Source organism: Aptenodytes patagonicus, chromosome 4 (genome assembly GCF_965638725.1).
Source record: "Aptenodytes patagonicus chromosome 4, bAptPat1.pri.cur, whole genome shotgun sequence".
Lineage (NCBI taxonomy): Eukaryota > Metazoa > Chordata > Aves > Sphenisciformes > Spheniscidae > Aptenodytes > Aptenodytes patagonicus.
Window position 1 is genome coordinate 39,401 of NC_134952.1, and position 16,236 is coordinate 55,636.

Genomic DNA, 16,236 nt, shown 5'->3' on the forward strand with positions numbered 1-16,236 from the left:
CCCCAGCCCTGTACCCCCAGTTTTGGGGGCACCTGGGGGGGGCCCAGCCCTGCACCCCCAGTTTGGGGGGTCCCCAGCCCTGCACCCCCAATTTTGGGGGCACCTCGGGGAGGGGGGCACCCAGCCCTGCACCCCCAATTTTGGGGGCACCTCGGGGAGGGGGGCACCCAGCCCCGCACCCCCGGAGTGGGGGGAGCAGCGGCGGGGGACCCAGCCCCGCAGTCCAGTGCTGGGGGCACCGCGGGGGGGCACCCTGCCCCGCGCCCCCCCCCCCCCCCCCCCGGCTCTCCCCGGCTCCCCCAGCGCCGCCCCCGAGGCCCCCCCACGCCCCCCCCCTCGGGTACCCGTGCCCGGCGGCCGCCCTCCCGCCCGTCCCCCGTCGTGTCCCCCCCGCCCCGGTGACGAGCCCGGCCGGCTGCCAGGACCGAGCCGAGGCCGCGCCGGGCGGCGCCCGCGGGCACCCGCGCCCCGGCCCCCCGAGATGCCGGCGGACGGCGGCGGGGGCTCCGCGCCCCGAAAGCGGGGCCCCCAGCGCCCCCCGGCCCCCGGCCCGCTGCCCCTCGACCCGCTCGGACGGTGAGTGCCACGGCCCCGGGGGTCCCCGCTGCTCCCGGGGGTCCCCGCAGACCCCCCCCCCCTGGGGTCCCCACGCCCGGCTGCCAGCCCCTGCGCAGGGTGGGTTTGGGGGGATTTGAGCCTTTCCCAGCCCCTCGGTGCCCCCCGCCCCAGCCGGACCCCGCATTGGGGTACAGAAGAGCTGGGTGGGAGAAGCAGCCCCTCTCCCCGGCACCGGGACGGGGGTCCGACCCGTGGGGGGGGCTCCGGCAGGAGGGTGCCCGTGGGACGGGGGTGCATCCCCGTGGGGAGCGCCACAGCAGAAGGGGGTGTGCCGAAATCACCTCCCACCTGTCGGGGTGACCCCAAACCCCTTCCACCCTCCGGGCTGGGATTTTGCTAAAATGGGGGGTGGGGGGGTGGCAGCCTTGGGGTGTCTCCGTGCCCCTGGGACTGTGGGGAGGTGAGAACCCCCCCCGGCGGGAGGGTCCGTCCTGGGGGGGATACAGTGTTTGGGGGTCAGCCAAGGGATGCTGCGTGGTCCAGACACCCCCCCCCCCCACGGGGCTGGACAGGGGTTTGCCCCCCACCCCCCCACCCCCCCCAAGGCGTGGGGGTTTGCACTCCCAGACCCCTGTCTCGGGGTAGGGAGGCCCCCCCCCCCCCCCGCCACCCCGGGGGCGAAGTCTCGGCGTCTCTGCCACCGGTGTCCGGGATGTCCCTGGGCATGTCACTTAGCTCTCCTGCCCGATGGGGAGATGTGCTACCCAGCAAAAGACAGTCGGCCGGGGTTGGGGGACGAGGGGAGGGCCGGATCCAGGGCCGTCGGCCCTGGATCCGGCCCTCCCCTCGTCCCCCAGCCCGGCATCTGGATGGTGGCACCAGCCCCGCGGCCACCACGCTCCCATCGACGGCCGGAGGGGCGAGCTATTTCTAACCGCGTGCCCTCATCCGTCGGGAACCTGCTCGTCACCAGGTGCTAATTCGGGGCGAGTTGAGAAACAGGGGCTGGGGATCGGCCGACAAACATCACACGGTGTCCCCAAGAGGCCAGCGGGATGTCCGCAGCGGCCGGCCGGGGGATGTAAGACGAGCAGGTTCCTTCGCCGAGGTGACAATCCCTCGGTCGCTGCCATCCACTCCGGCGACCTGAAATGCGGCACCCTGGGGACAAATTAGCTTCCCCCCGCCCCCCCCCCCCCCCCCCCGGGGGCGGCTGATGGCTCCTTGTATGGCTGAGGAGCGGGCTCTGCCACCAGACAGGATAAAAATAGCTGGTGGCCAAAGGGCCTGATCCAGGGAGGTGCTGGGCGCCCCCCCCCCCCCCCCCTCCCCCCAGCACAAGGGGATGGTGCATCGGGTCTCGCCCATGCGGGTTTTGGGGTGTTGGGAGATGCTGGTGAGGGTCTGGGGGTGCTGCCGGGTGTCTGCTGGCATGGGGGGGGGGGGCAGAGCTGGAGCAGCCCCGCTCTGCCGTGGCAGGAACGTCCCCGGGGAGGCAGCACGGGATGTCCCCGGGGCGCGGGGACGTTTGTCCTCGCTGCCGGTAACGGGACACGTCCCCGAGCGCAGGAGCCCCCGCGGTCCCTCGCGGTTCCCCGCTGCGAGCGTGGGTCCGGCCCCGCGCTGTGGTCCCCACCACGAGGAGCCCCACGGCTCCGGTGGATTTGTGGTTGCCGCTCCCCCCGCCCCCCCTCCCCGCCCAGGACCCCCAGCTGCGGATCCCCTTCGGCTTTTGGGGATGGCGGGGACCCCCGTGGACCCCGGAGCTCCCGCGCACAGGCAGGGCGAGGACCGGAGCTGTTGGGGGGCAGCGGTTTGGGGGCTCCCGGGTCACTTCGGGGTACCGAGAGGTCCTGGCACGGACCCGGGCGACGGTGCGAACGGGCACGGCTCTGCCCTCGTGGGCACGGCTCTGCCCCCAGCCGCCCCATCCCCGGATCCTGTGGGGTTAGCGGGACGGGTAACGGGCGAGGGCAGCCCCGCAAGGTCAGTGAAGGCCATCGAGTGCCCGAGTTAGTCCAGGAATGCCACCGACGTGCGGTCGCGCATCGCCCCGTCCCCAGCCGCCGACGGAGGAATGTCAAACACGGCCTCCCCTCGGCACCGCACGTGGTCCCGGCCACGGGGATGCCTCTGCGGGGGACGGGGACACGGGGCTGCACGTCCCCCTGCTCTGTCCCCAACAGGGACACGGGGCTGCACGTCCCCTGCCCTCTGCACGTCCCCCTGCATTTAACCAGCCCCGTCCTCCGGCACTCGTCCCACCAGCCCCGCGCCCGCATCTCCCCACCTGTGCCCACACGCTCCTCTGCATCCCTTCTCTCCCTCCTCCCCATCTGTCTTGCTGCCATTTTGGGGTGGATTTGCGCCGGTTTGGGGGTACGGGTGGCCAAAGCAGCACCCAAAAGGCCCCATCTGGGTCCCCTTTTGGAGCCAGAGGAGGAAATTCGGGAGCCATTCAAACTGGGAGGGGAGAGCCTTGTGCTGGGGGGTAGGACATCGGGCATTTTCTGGTTTTTTCCCCCATTCCCGTGCACGGGTCGTTCCAAACCCTGACAAACCCCTCCCAGCCCCAGAAACATCCCTTCTCCTCCCAAACCGTTCTCCTGCACCAAGGGCCTGGTGGGACCCCCCTGGCACCGCCGCTCACCCCATGTGCTGCGGGCAGGGGGGGCATGGAGCCAGCGGGCTGGGGCGGGGGGGGGGGGGGACGGGACGCGTCCTCCTGGGCAGGGCTGCCACGGGAGGTGGCACGGAGGGGACGCGGCCGTGCCCCGCGGTCCTCGTCGTGGCCCCCACCCTGTGTTAAACGCGGCCCAGGGGTGGCACTCGGAGGCAGGGGAAGGGGCTTGGGCAGGAGAAGCACGCGGCCCCGGAGCTCGGCAAGTTCAAGGTTGTTGGGACTTTTAAGCCTGGTGTGGCCGTGCAGGGGACTGCCACCAGCGGGGCTCCCAGTCCTCCCAGTTCCCCAGCTCCCAATCCTCCCAGTGTCCCGGCTGAGGAGCCGTGCGTCAGCTCACCCGGCCGTAAAGCAGCGCAGCAGGGGACGGCGTCCTCCGGAGCTGCGGGCGTGCCCGCGAGCTGTTTGGGGGTACGGGCGGGTGACCGGAGGCTGTCCCCAGCCTTCGGCGCCGGTGTCACGCAGCGTGAGCCCCCCACGGTCCCCGGGGGCTGGCGGCTGCTATCTGGGGTGAGGGCTGTCACACGCCCGGGGGGACAACGGGGGAGTGGGGGGAGCACAGCGAGCCCCCGGGCTTCCCCGCGCCCGCTCCGTCCTGCAGCCGCTAAAATGTCACCCTCGTTAGGCCTTGCCGATGATTAATAAATTAACCGTGGGAAAGCAGGTGCTTTGACACGTCCCTCGTCTCCTGTTCCAGCCCCAAGGCTCCGGCCGGCGAGGGTGCAGCCGGGTCCGGGGCGGGGGGGGGGGGGCAGAAAGCCAAGCCCGGGGGTCCCTTCCCGCGTCGGAGGAGCGGCGGGCGACGGGGTGGTGGCGGTTCCTCCACGTCCTCGTCCCCGGCCAGCCTGGGTAGGACCGAGGGGCGATCCTCCGCTGTCAGAGCTGCTGCCTCACTGGGGGGCTTTGCTCCCGCATCCCCCTGCGCGGGCAGAGGCCAAAAGGACCCACCGAGGAGCCGGACGCGAGAAGGGGCAGGGCGGCACGTTTTGCTCCTCTGTTGGGGGGGACGACGACACCCCCCTTCTCTCCTCCGTTTCGTTCCTGCTCCTCGGAGCCACGTGGAAAGCAAGCGGAGGGGTTCCCACCGCGGCTGGGCTCCCCGCCGGGTCGCCCTGCCCCGCGCCGTGCCGCTGCAAGGTGCTGCTCCCACTCCGAAACTGCCTTTTAATCTTGCCGAGCTCAATACTCTCATTTTATTCCGACAGCCTCATTTACACGCGTGGCTTCGTCTGTGCGCTCACGATCTCGTTGCGCCGACGCAACCCTGAGCCCGTCCCACCTCCCCAGGCTTTGCCCCACTTTACCGCTATTTAAACCGAGTGTTAAAATTCACTCCTGTGAGATTTTTTTGAAGCTCAGCATCCAAACTGAGCAGAGCATCTGCGGCAGGAGGTGGGGAGTAGACGTACAGTCGTGGCAAAAATGGATCTTAAGGGGCAGTCCCGGGGGTGGGGGGGGGGTGGGGGGAGCGGTAATTTCAAGCCCTGGGATGTCTGGCCGGGAAGCCCATCCTTCAAGCAGCCAGCCCGGAGAGCCTGGCCGGCCGTGGAGGATCCCGGGCTGGCTGCAGCTCTGCCGGCTCAGAGGCACCATCTGCCGGGAAAGCTCCCAGCTCAGCCCGGCAGCTCCAGCGGGGATGGACGTGCCAGCAGAGAGTGAAGGAAACATATTCCCCCGCTCAAGCTCGGCTCCTTCCCTGTAGAGCGGCAGCGGCAGGGGCTGGGGCACACGGCTGCCGAGGGAAGCAGAGCGGACAAACGCGTCCTTAAGTCTCCAGCATCCATAAACACCCCCTGACAGAGGGACCTGGCTGCACCGCCACCGCTCAGGTCCTTTTTAAGCTGCTTTTGAAACATCTGCTAAGCCGCCGCTTGCGGCCGAACAGGACGTGCTTCGAGGGCAAGCGGGTTTTTTTGCTTGGGGCAGGAGAAACCGCGGTCGTTTTTACAGCCCTTTTGGGTGTTTCTGCTCAGTGGGGAGGGCGCAGGGACCCGAGGAAGCTGCAGGGGGGGTCTGCAGGAGAGGGGCTGTGCCGGTGCCGCCTTCTCCCCGCAGGAGGATGGCACAGCGGGGCACGGATCCGGCACGCTGCCAGGGTGTGCAGGCTCTTCTCCCGGGAAGCCCAGGCGCGCTTGTGCATCAGAACGGGTGCAGGGACTTTCCCGTGTGGGTGATGAGGAAGACGGGGCTGTGGGATCCGGATGGGCGTCATCCCGAGCTCAGCTCTTCCGAACGCACAGCACGGCCGCCTCCGTCCTCAGGCACGGCGAGACGAAGAGCCAGCAAACCAGATGGAGGTCCAGAGCTCCTGACAGGGGCTCTCCCTGTCAGCTGGGGCTTTCACAGCTCCAAGGCGTGCAGCATCCATTAACGGCCACCTCCTTGTCGCTGTGATCGACAGGAGCACGCCTTGGGTAGTTGTGGTGGCACAGAAGACGCCCAAACTCACCGAGCCATAACACGACCGCGTGTCTGGGCTGCGGTTCTCCCACTCCTCCGACCCCCGCCCTGGCTCTCACCCCTTTTTTTTTTGGGGGTGACACACACCTTTCCTGCAAGGTGTAATCGCAAACGACTCACCCAGGATGCTTCAGAGGGAAGCGGCAGACCTGCTACGTCTCTTCTGTAGGGGAAGTGCCTGAATTCCCACTCTCCCCACAGCCCCATATGGCGGGCGGAGGGACTGGACATCCGAAGACGTAAAAGCAATTAATCGCATCCAATCCGTTCCCAGGCCCGGCTGCGGGCTGAGGCAACCCACGCCGTCACGCGGAGCAGGCACAGTTGCCAAATACCGATGCGTCAGGCAAAGAGCACGCGGGGCTCTGCAGCCACCAGCCAGGTCCCAGCGTTCACAGCCTGAAGGACTATTAATACCTGTCAGCCCTGGAGTGGGACCAGGTCGGGTGGAAGACGCAGACCGTGGGCAAGGCTTGACAATATGATGGGGATGGGAGAGCAGCTGGGAGCCAGGGAATTTTGTCAAGCAGCCAAAAACCTGCCCGAGTGAAGTCCTTCGCATAAGGAGACGCTGGCTGCATCGGCTCCTTCCTGACCCCGTGATTTACATCTCCTCTACAAGATTTACCCAGAACCCTGCATTACACGTGTGCCTGCTCCCCAGCAGCGACTGTCTCAGCTTCGGCGACCACTTGATCTGAAAGCGGATTGCAGGTCTGAAAAATCATCTCTTCTCGCTTTCTGGCTACACCCCAAGAGTCTTCCCCCCGCAGCCCCACAACCCTCGTGAAACAGCGGGTGGTTTATGGTGAGCTTCGGGGCCGGCGCTGCAGAAGGCACTCGGGCTCCTGCCGCCGCGGACCCGTCTCTCCTGCGCGCCGAGGTGCTGGGCTGAGCTCTCGGGTATCTCCTGGAGCTGTTCTGGCAGCAGGTTTTGTGCTCTGGTCACGCGTACGTCTCTTTCGGGGACCTTCTCTTGTTTTGACCCGGAGCATCACGTCTAAGAGCTAAAGGGGTAAAGACAGTTTGGGATTACTAAGCACCCTTAGACAGGGCAAGATGCCTTGTGGTGTTCTCACACGGACATCCCTTGTCCGTGTTTTAAATGTCCAGAATGAAATTCTGTATGCTTGTCGTCTGTGTCATTTTACGGTTAAAATGATCAAAACCGTTTCCAAAAGCGACGCCTGGCAACATATCCTTGGGCTACTTAGTATTGCGTTTGCAAAGGGCAGCTTCGTGACTTCAGCTGCGGCTCCGAGCACCCTACATCACACCTGGAACCGAGTCGGGAGCACAGAAAGTTTGGCAGAGAACCAGCGAACACCTAAAACGAGCTGGATTAAGAGATCCGTCCAGCATCCCTTGCGGATTTCTCCGCGGGAGCAAGGATAGGACCTGACACTGGCTGAAGCTCTTAGGAAACTCTTAAGACTTTCATTTCAATCCCTTTGCGTCTCCCAAATTTTGCAAGAAATGAGGCCAAGTCCTGCAGCAAACAGGTCCTCCAGGTGCCCAACCCCACTCACGCAGCAGAGCTGCCGGGGCTCAAGTGTCCTGTCGCCTAACGGGAGCTTGTGTCGGGACAGCAGGATATGTCAGACAGATCAGGTTGCACAAACAGCCTGAATGTTTACATTCCCAAAGGTCTGAGTGCTTAATTTGTTTAATTTTACCATCTTAACGATGCCTTTTAAGACAGTGCTGCTGTAATTGCTACTGGGTATTTAGCAAATGAGATTCCAGCCTTGTTTGCGCCCGGACCTCAGTGGCTTTTGACTCAAATTTAATTTCTTATTTTCGACTGTTACATTTTACAAGCGTCCAGGGCAGCACCACGGGAGCAGGACGGCATTCAAACTCCATGTAGGCAGAGCGCTCATCTTCTCTTTCTTTTATAAAGCCTTTGACCCAAACGATTCTTTCCCACCAAGGTGTTAAAGTCTCCACAGCAGGTGCCGGGCAGAGCCCGCCCTTGGGATGCTCCTAAAACCCCGGTTAACTCTGTCAGAGTCCCGTGGTCTCACCATAAAAGCGGATCCTGTCTTTTCGTTTACAGCAGGTTTTCCCTCCCGGAGTACCTTGTCAGTGAAGGTCTTCGGGCTGGCCCGAGAATAGCACAACAGGCACGGATCGTATAATTTAGCTGTAAATTTGATTCAGAAGTTTAGGAAATACAGCTTCCAACTCTCCAAAATGATCCTAGCTTCTTGCTTCCCCTTGCTGTGCTGTGGCGGGAGTAAGGAATGCCTGTGGTCTACAGAAGTCACGGGTTGCAGGGACTAGACGGCTCTAAGCAGGTTTCAAAAGTCAAGAATAAGTGGAAGTCTTAACTTTTAAAGGTTTTTAGAGTTTCCAAGGCTGTGATGTGCTGGAGAGGAACCGAAACAGGTTTGGAGACGAAGACCAGCAACCTATTTCTGTGTCAGGCCAGCTTTGTCAGAAAATCCAGCACCAGTGAATCATTTTTGCTGGACGTACGCAAAGCGTCTGCGGGATCTCAAACACAACGAGAAAGACAAACGCCCGAGCGACTTCAAAGCAGCACAGCCAGACAGATCTGCACGGCAGCCAGTCCACCGGCGCTGCTCAGCCCACTCCCGGGTCTGCTAAAAAAGAAGCCGAGTGGGTGCCTGCCGTCTGCCACATTCGCAGCAAGATGCGGCGGTTTCGGCAGCTCCACCGCACAAGCAAATGGTGTGGTTTTGGGCAGAGCTGGTCACAGGCCTGCTTTATGCCATACGTGCTTTGGCGGCAGTCACCGTGACGCAGCAACAGCGTTTCTGGCCGACACTGTGGTTAGGTTTGGCATCTGCTTTGGTATTTTCAGGAAATAACGCGGCAGCTCTTAAAGGCGTCTTCTGTCTCCTCGGAGAGAAGCCTGCGACCCGGTCAAAGGTGCTTCATGGGCAAGAGCACGGGCGAGCCCCGAGCAACAGGAGCTCCCTGTGCCGAAACCTCGCATGGCCACCCAAGGTGAGAGAGCTTTTTAGACTCTCCTTTTCAGGTCAGCACCAGCACCGCAGGCCATAGTTAATGGGGGAAGCCTGCATTTGGGGACGCTGACTCACTGTACCCCCAGGAAAGTAAGCTTGTTGGAGGTACCAGGTGTTAACGCTGCCGCTCCAAAAGCGAACGTCGTTCCAGACGGCAGCAGGGACGACCCCTGTGAGTCAGTGCCTCTCGTCTTATGCTCCGTGCCGGTTTCCACTGGAAAACTGGGGCAGCCATCGGCTCCCAGTCAAGCCCAGGACACCTCGAAGAGGAACTCAGCAGAGGGAATCCACGCGTTCAGCGTGGGCTGTGGAAGAGGCTGAACATACGCCGGAGAAACGTACGGCGGGAGCCACGCGATTCCAGAAGCTTGGGGCGCTGCTGAGAGAGGCTCGGGCAGGGAAGAGGAAGGCGGCTGCTCAGTGCCCCCGTGTCTCCGATTTCCATAGGCCCAGGTCAACGACCAGCAGCAGGCCGGGGAGGAAAGGCAGGTGCCCTCACCCCAGACCGGCTCCGACAGCGCTGGCTCCGGGGCGAAGCGCAGCCCGGCAGCCACACCGCGGGCCCACAGCCGACCCCAGGGCCTTCGGCAGAGGAACAAGGAGCAGGATGAAAGGCTGATGGGAGAAACGGGGGGGTGGAAGAGCAGCAAGCCTATGAAAAGCAGAAGGAAACAGCAACGACGCCCAGGGACAGGCGGTACGAGCAGCGGCGCAGACCCACCCCCGCACCCTCCCGCCGCCCCCGCCGCTGTGAGGGCAGGAGCCCGCCGGCGGCGCTTATATAGGGGGGAACTCCCAGCGTGCTCTGCGGCAGCGGCCGTTGGCCCCCCCCCCCCCCCCCCCCGACGCGTGGCGCATGCGCGGCTCTGTGTTCCCCCCCCCGGCCGGAGCGGGCTACTACACATGCGCACTGCGGGTACCGTGCCCACAGCGGGGGAACTGACCCTCCGCGGCCTCGCGGGGCTCAGTGCGCCTGCGCCGCGGGGCTTGCCGCTCGCGCGCCTGTTCTGCGCATGCGTTGTTCCGCGCCGCCGGCCGCGCTCCGCCCCTTCCCTCCGCGCGCAGGCGCAGTGCCAGTTATCGCCTTCCTCGGGGTTGCATCTCTGCGGCCGCGGCGGCGGTGCCCGGCCCGGCCCGGCCCGGCGCAACGCAACGGAGCGGCGGCGGGCAGCGGCGGAGGAAGCGGAGCGAAGGGCGGCTGTGAGCAGCGCGGCTCGGCTGCGCGCCGCAGGAGGTAGGAGCTCGGTGCTGGCCGCCCCCCCGCCCGTTTGCGGCGCAGCGGGGGCTGAGGGGACGCACAAAATGGCGGCGGGTGGGGGCGGCCGGGGCTCCTGCCGCAGACCGTGGGGATGGCGCCCTCCGTCAGCGCCCACGACGACACCCCCCCTCGCCACCCCGGTCCCGCTCGCCCGCCGGACCCCCGAGCCGCCGCAGGGCCTGGGAGCAGCGCCGGTGCGGGCTGCCCGCGGCGGGGACGCGGTGCAGCGGCCTCGCCGCCTTTCTGCGCCGGTCGCCGCGAAGCGCCTCCGGGCAGCCGGTTGATAACGGGGCGTTGCGGCCGGGTATAGGCGCCGCAGTTTGGGCTAGCGGCTGCCGCCCCTTTATTTATTTATTTATTTAGCTACCCAGGGGATTCGGCAGGGCGGCGGTGTTGTGTCCCGCACAGCCGTGCAGCGGTGGGGGGGGATACGGAGCGGCTGCCCCCCCTGCAGGCAGACGCAGGCGTGCCCTGCCCCGGCGACCCCGCATCTGGTTGTGTTTTCTTGCAATGCAAAAGGCGGGTGAATAAAAACGCGCTTGTAAACAGCGGCGTAACGTTTATCTGCATTGCAGCCGAAGTCCTGGCACGCCAGCGGTGTGTGTATTTATTTAACAGGTTTGATAGTGCAACATGTGTTTAGTCAATCTCAGCTTTTACACGTTTGGTAAGCTAGGGAAATGCACCGTTTGCTTTCTGATTCTTGCCTGTGTTCTGTCTCTGTCCAGCTGTGTTTCAGTGAAAGCTCAGACCTTTAATTAAATCCATAAATTTAGCACATTGCATTGAAACAAAGCTATCTGGCAGTCTGGGAGTAGTGGTTTTGGCTTTAAAACCGGCTGTTGAATGAAGTAATATTCACTCTGGTTAACTGGAGAGATTGTTTTTCATCACCATATCCTTTGAGAGCTCAGAATGTAGACATATCTTCTGGCACCTCATACTTGTGTGTTGGGGTTAAAAAGATAGCTTTCCATTTCTTGACTTTGAAGACGGTAGTAATTGATCTGAATTGGTCAAAATAGCTGAAACAACAACAAAAATTCTTTTCACCGGAGGCAAAGTGTTTTAGCACCGTAGCATAGTCTGGTTCATACTGCTTACCCAGGAACCTCGCATATTTGGAGATTGGACCTTTTTTTTTTTTTTTTTGCAACTTTGACACATGCTACTTTAGTATTTTTGCTCAGTTACAGTTTTTTTAATACAGTAATGTGGTATAGGTTGTTAATTTTTTAAATTTATTTTTCTAGATGATTATTTTTAAAAGTATTTAAATAACTGATTAAAATGTGTTGTGTTTTTTTAAAAAAACAAATCATCCATCCTGGTTTATAGCCCAGAATTGCTGTTGAAATGCGTGCTCAGTTTTGGGTTATGCTCTTCTCTCTGGTATGTGATCATTCACTAGACATTTAAAATACTAAATTATAACTATGTTGTGAGGCCTTCAAGAGGGTGGATATAAAAGTGAGGTAATTATTTTCCCTATTCAGAAGGCGCTCTTCAAGGACAAGAAGTATCTTTAATTGCATTTTTTTCTGATTTAAAAAAAAATCGTCTGCCAGAACTAACAGAGCAATCACGCTGGCTCGAAGGGTGGAGGACATAAGGGACTAGACCGAGCTCCTCTTCTCCAGCTTCTATGACAACTGATACAACTGAGTGATGTTTATCCAAGGGTGGGGTTCCAAGTGGTTCTGAAACTTGCTGCTCCCTGCTATACTGCTGGATTCCTTTTCTTCCCTTCCTCCATTTCCCAAGTATCTTGCAGTTTGGTTTTGGGGCTGAGCTCAGTGGAAGCTCAACCGTACTCGTGTTAGTTCATACCAAACAAGGAGCTCTTCTGTGTATGAAATGGGAAGAACATTGAAACGTGGGTTTTTTTTCAGTGTTTCACATTTGAAGGTAAATAAAATGTTTTCCTATTTCTTTGCCATCAAGTTAAATATTCTGAATGGAGTTTGGCTTTTTTAGTAGGTTTTAGGCAGAAGTGTTAGTATTTGCTCTTTGTCCGCGATGCTCTCGGGCGCATCTCCGTGTCAGGCGTGCAGAGCTCTGTATGCCTCAGGGCTGTTGTATGTCTATAAATGTACTTGTGAAACAGCGTGCAGGATTTATACTGCTCTAAAATTTTACATGGAAAATGAAAATTGAAAAAGGCCAGTAGATTTCTGCTGCCAATGTTCCATGAAGGTGCTGAAATGCCCTTTTTTGTCTTGTTTTAAGAATTACTTGCTAAAGGACTTGTGCTGATTTTGTTTGTTTGTCTGTATATAAACTTGGTGCATTGAACCTGATGAACGCTGGAACAGAATGGAGTCTTTTTGGAATATTTCAGTGAATTATGTTGCTGAGTGGTACTGGCTCTGGCTGGGATGGAGTTAACTGGCTTCACAGCAGCCTGTGAGCTGTGTTTTGAATTTGTGGCTAAACCAGTGTTGGTCACGCACCAGTGTTTTGGCTGTTGCTGAACAGTGCTTGCACAGTGTCAAGGCTTTCTCCCCTGCACGCCTGAGAGTAGGCAAGAGGTTGGAAGGGTACACAGCTGTGACCTGGATCGGCTAAAGGGATTGTTCCACACCATGTAAGGTCCTGCTCGGCAGTAAAAACTGGGGTAGAGGAAGAAGAAAAGGGTGTTTTTGGCTTCCAAGGTGGCCGTTGCTTGGAGCCTGGCTGGGCACTGGTCTGCCTGTGGGAGGTGGTGAGTAATAATTGCCTTTGCTTGGGTTCCCCCCCCCCCCCCCCCTTTCCTTCACCTGTTAGATTGTCTTTGTCTTAACCCATGAGTTTTCTCACTTTTGTGCTCCCTTTTCTCCCCCCATCCTGCTGGGGTGGGAAGTGGGGGTGAGTGAGTGGCTCTGTGGGTGTTTGGCTGTTGGCTGGGGTCAGCACACCACAGTCCTTTTTTGGCCCTCAGCGAGGGGCACGAGGGGGATCGAGATAACGACAGATTTGATCGCAGTGTGCTAGACTGAATTTATTGCTGTTTAGCTGCTACTTGGTAGGGCTTTGAAATGGCAGCTTCCAGCCTTTGCTGTTTGCTGTGTTGTTTTGTTTTGCCTGGGAAACCTATGATAAAAGCGGTGCTTTGAGCCTGGTCTGGTATTTGGCCTCTGTGTTGCTGTCGTCCCAGTACTCTGGGAACCATCCCATGGAGACAAGCAGCTATTACACCTTCCTCCTCTTCTCCTCTGGGACACATCCTGCCAGCCTTGTTGCAATGGCCTCTTTGTTTCTTGAACGTCCTGGCGTAACCAAAACGTTCGTAGTGGTGTGTACTGTGAACCTGGTTTTCATTTTGACTGTTGTTTGTAATAATAGTGTCCCCCTGCCACCAGTGCCGTGCACACGCTGCCACCTCATCAGACTCTGAATCCACTGATCCCAATTCAGATCTTGGTGGATCCTCTGGTAACCGCCCAGCTGGAGATGGCAGACGGGAATGTGCCCTGCGGCAGCCGGCTCCTGGGTGGCACGGCGTGTGGGAGAATTTGGGTAGGTGCCTAGAGCCGTTTTCACCTCTGATGGCCTGGGAGTTTTTGCCTGAGCAGGCGTGTAATCTGCTGAAATGGCGGACCACCTGAAGGAGGGATGCCTTGTCTCTGCCAAAAAGAGCCAGTGACTTCTAGTGCTGTGTTGGGACCTGGCTTATGCTTACCAGGCCTGTGTTCAGCGGCGTCAAAGGAGCTGGAGGGTACCTGGATCTGAGGGTATGCAAACAGACATCGTGACTAAACCAGAGACTCAGTGCAGGCATCTCCTGTTGAAGGTGGGGTATCCCCTCAAGGATGACCTGGTCGACTATGGTGGCAGGTGGACCACTTTGTTTGTTATCTGAGGGAAGTGGTGGAGATGGTCTGCAGCGACCTGGACAGCGGCCAGGTCTCCGGAGATCCGGATGACGTCCAGTGCGCAGGGGCCATGTGGCGGAGGTTAGTATTGAACAGACCGGTGTCGTACAGCAGCGCCTGGGTGATGGCGGGCTGGCTGGACGTCAAGGCACCGGCTGTGGAGAAACTGTCCCGTTGGCTCCAATGATTCGAAGAGAATCTCTTCCTCCTCGCTCCTACAGGCTGGCGTCTCAGCTGTGAAGGGTGCCACACCGAGTCAGCCTTTCCCGGCTCGGGCACACGCCACGTGTCACCCGCTGATTCTGTCTGCGCGACTGTAGGGAGCACGTGAGGAAGTGGGGTGGTGTGCCATCTTGGACCTAGATGTTGCCTATGTGAATTGTGGGGGAAAACAGCAGCTAAAAAGGGTCCATCCAGGAGGATTACTGTTCCGGGTGCTGTCGAGCAATTCCCCAGATGCAGTAGAAGGGTTGAGGATGCCTCTCCTCCTCGTGATCTTGATGAAGGGACGTCTGGCCTGCTATGGCAGGAGTCAGACAATGAGAGCTCTGACCATGAATAAGGGTGGCTTTGTCTCTGGCTGGGCAGGGGAAAGGGACAACGGGCTCAACTGGACGGTGTGGATTCGATGGCCTGGGACATCGGACCCACGGGAGCACAAGGCTCTGGTGGACTCCGGTGCACAGTGTACCCCAATGCCATCAGGGTATAGGGGCGGAACCTGTCTGGATTTTGGGGGTGATTCACCCTGTAGTAGTCCCATATGGCAGCGCCCAAGTCTGACGGGGGGTGGAGGCTGGAGGTGGACTGTCACGGTCTGAAGGAGGTGATGCTGCTGTGCCGGACATGCTGCACTCCGGTATGAGCGGGAGCCCGAGGCAGCAGGGTGGTATGGCGCAGCCGGTGCTGCCCACGCGTGCTCCATCCCTTGGGCAGCAGAGTGCAGGCCACAGGCTGCTTTCATGTGGAGGGGTGTCCGCGCACCTGGAGCTGACTACCCTGGGGTGGAAACACAGCCCTGCCTTTTGCCGTGGACTGATAAGGGCAGCACTGGAACAGGGTGAAGCCCCTGAACACCCACCGTACACTGACAACATCATTGTGTTGGGCAAATGCTTGAGAAGGGAAAAGAATAATCCAGATCCTTCCAAAGGCTGGTTTTGCCATAAAACAAAGCAAGATCAAGGGACCTGCAAAAGAGATCGAGTTCTTGGAACTGAAGCGGAGAGATGGATGTCGTCACATCCTTATGCATATGGTCAATAACGTAACAGCCACATCCCCACCAGCTAACAAAAAAGAAACAGTAGCTTTCCTAGGCGTTGTGGGTTTCTGGAGAGTATGCGTTCTGGGTTGCTGTCAGCTTGTGGGTCCCCTCTGTTGAGTAACCCAAAAGAAGAACTATTTCAAGCGGGGCCTTGCGGCAGGCCTTCAAACAGATGCAACAGGAGATAGTTGGGGCGGTCGCCCTTGGGCCAGGTCGGACAGGACCAGCTGCGAGGAGCGTGCTCTGCACGGCAGTCAGCGAGCACGGCCTCCTCGGGAGCCTCGGGCAGGAAACCCTGGGGAGACCCGAGGCCACCTCCGGGGTTTGGGAATATTTCCGTGAATTATGTCACTGAATTGTACTGGGTCTGGCTGGGATGGAGTGTGGTGCTGTGTTCCGGATGTGTGGCTAAACCAGTGGAGGTAAGTACCGATGTTTTGGCTCTTGCTGGGCAGTGCTTGCACCACATCAAGGCTTTCTTCCCTGCGCCCCCCCCAGGCAAGCAGGCTGGGGGTGGGCAAGAGGTTGGGAGGGGGCACAGCTGGGACAGCCAACCCGAACTGGCCAAAGAGCTGCTCCATACTGTGTAACGTCATGCTTGGCAGTAAAAACTGAGGTAGAGGAAGAAGAAAAGGGTGTTTTTGACTTCCAAGGTCCTGTGTCTTCTGAGCCTGGCTGAGCATCCGTCTGCCTGTGGGAGGAGGTGAGTGATCGCCTTTGCTTTGCTCGTGGTTGTTTCCCCCCTTCTGGGGGGATGTCTAAAGACCTGTTAGACTGTCTTTATTTTAACCCATGGGTTTTCTTGCTTTTGCTCTTCCTATTTTCTCTCCCATTCCGGCTAAGGTGGGGAGATGGTGGGGAGTAAGCGAGTGGCTATGGTGCTTGGCCACTGGCTGGGGTCAGCCCACTGCATAAGTGTATATTGTATTTTGTTTACATTTAGGAAACTTTAGCTTCTGTTACTTTTTTCTAGGTGCTTTCATATTTGAGATAGCTATGTAATGGTTTCTGTCAGTGTCTTACTAATGCTTAACAACATTAATTTTATGTTTAGCTCACGCAGTTGCTCACTTTGTGTGTCAGGTTTATGTAATCAGTTCATATACTCTCACACATCGAGCTCAATTCTGGTTTTCACTAGCGTTAGCAGTGGGGCAGAACTT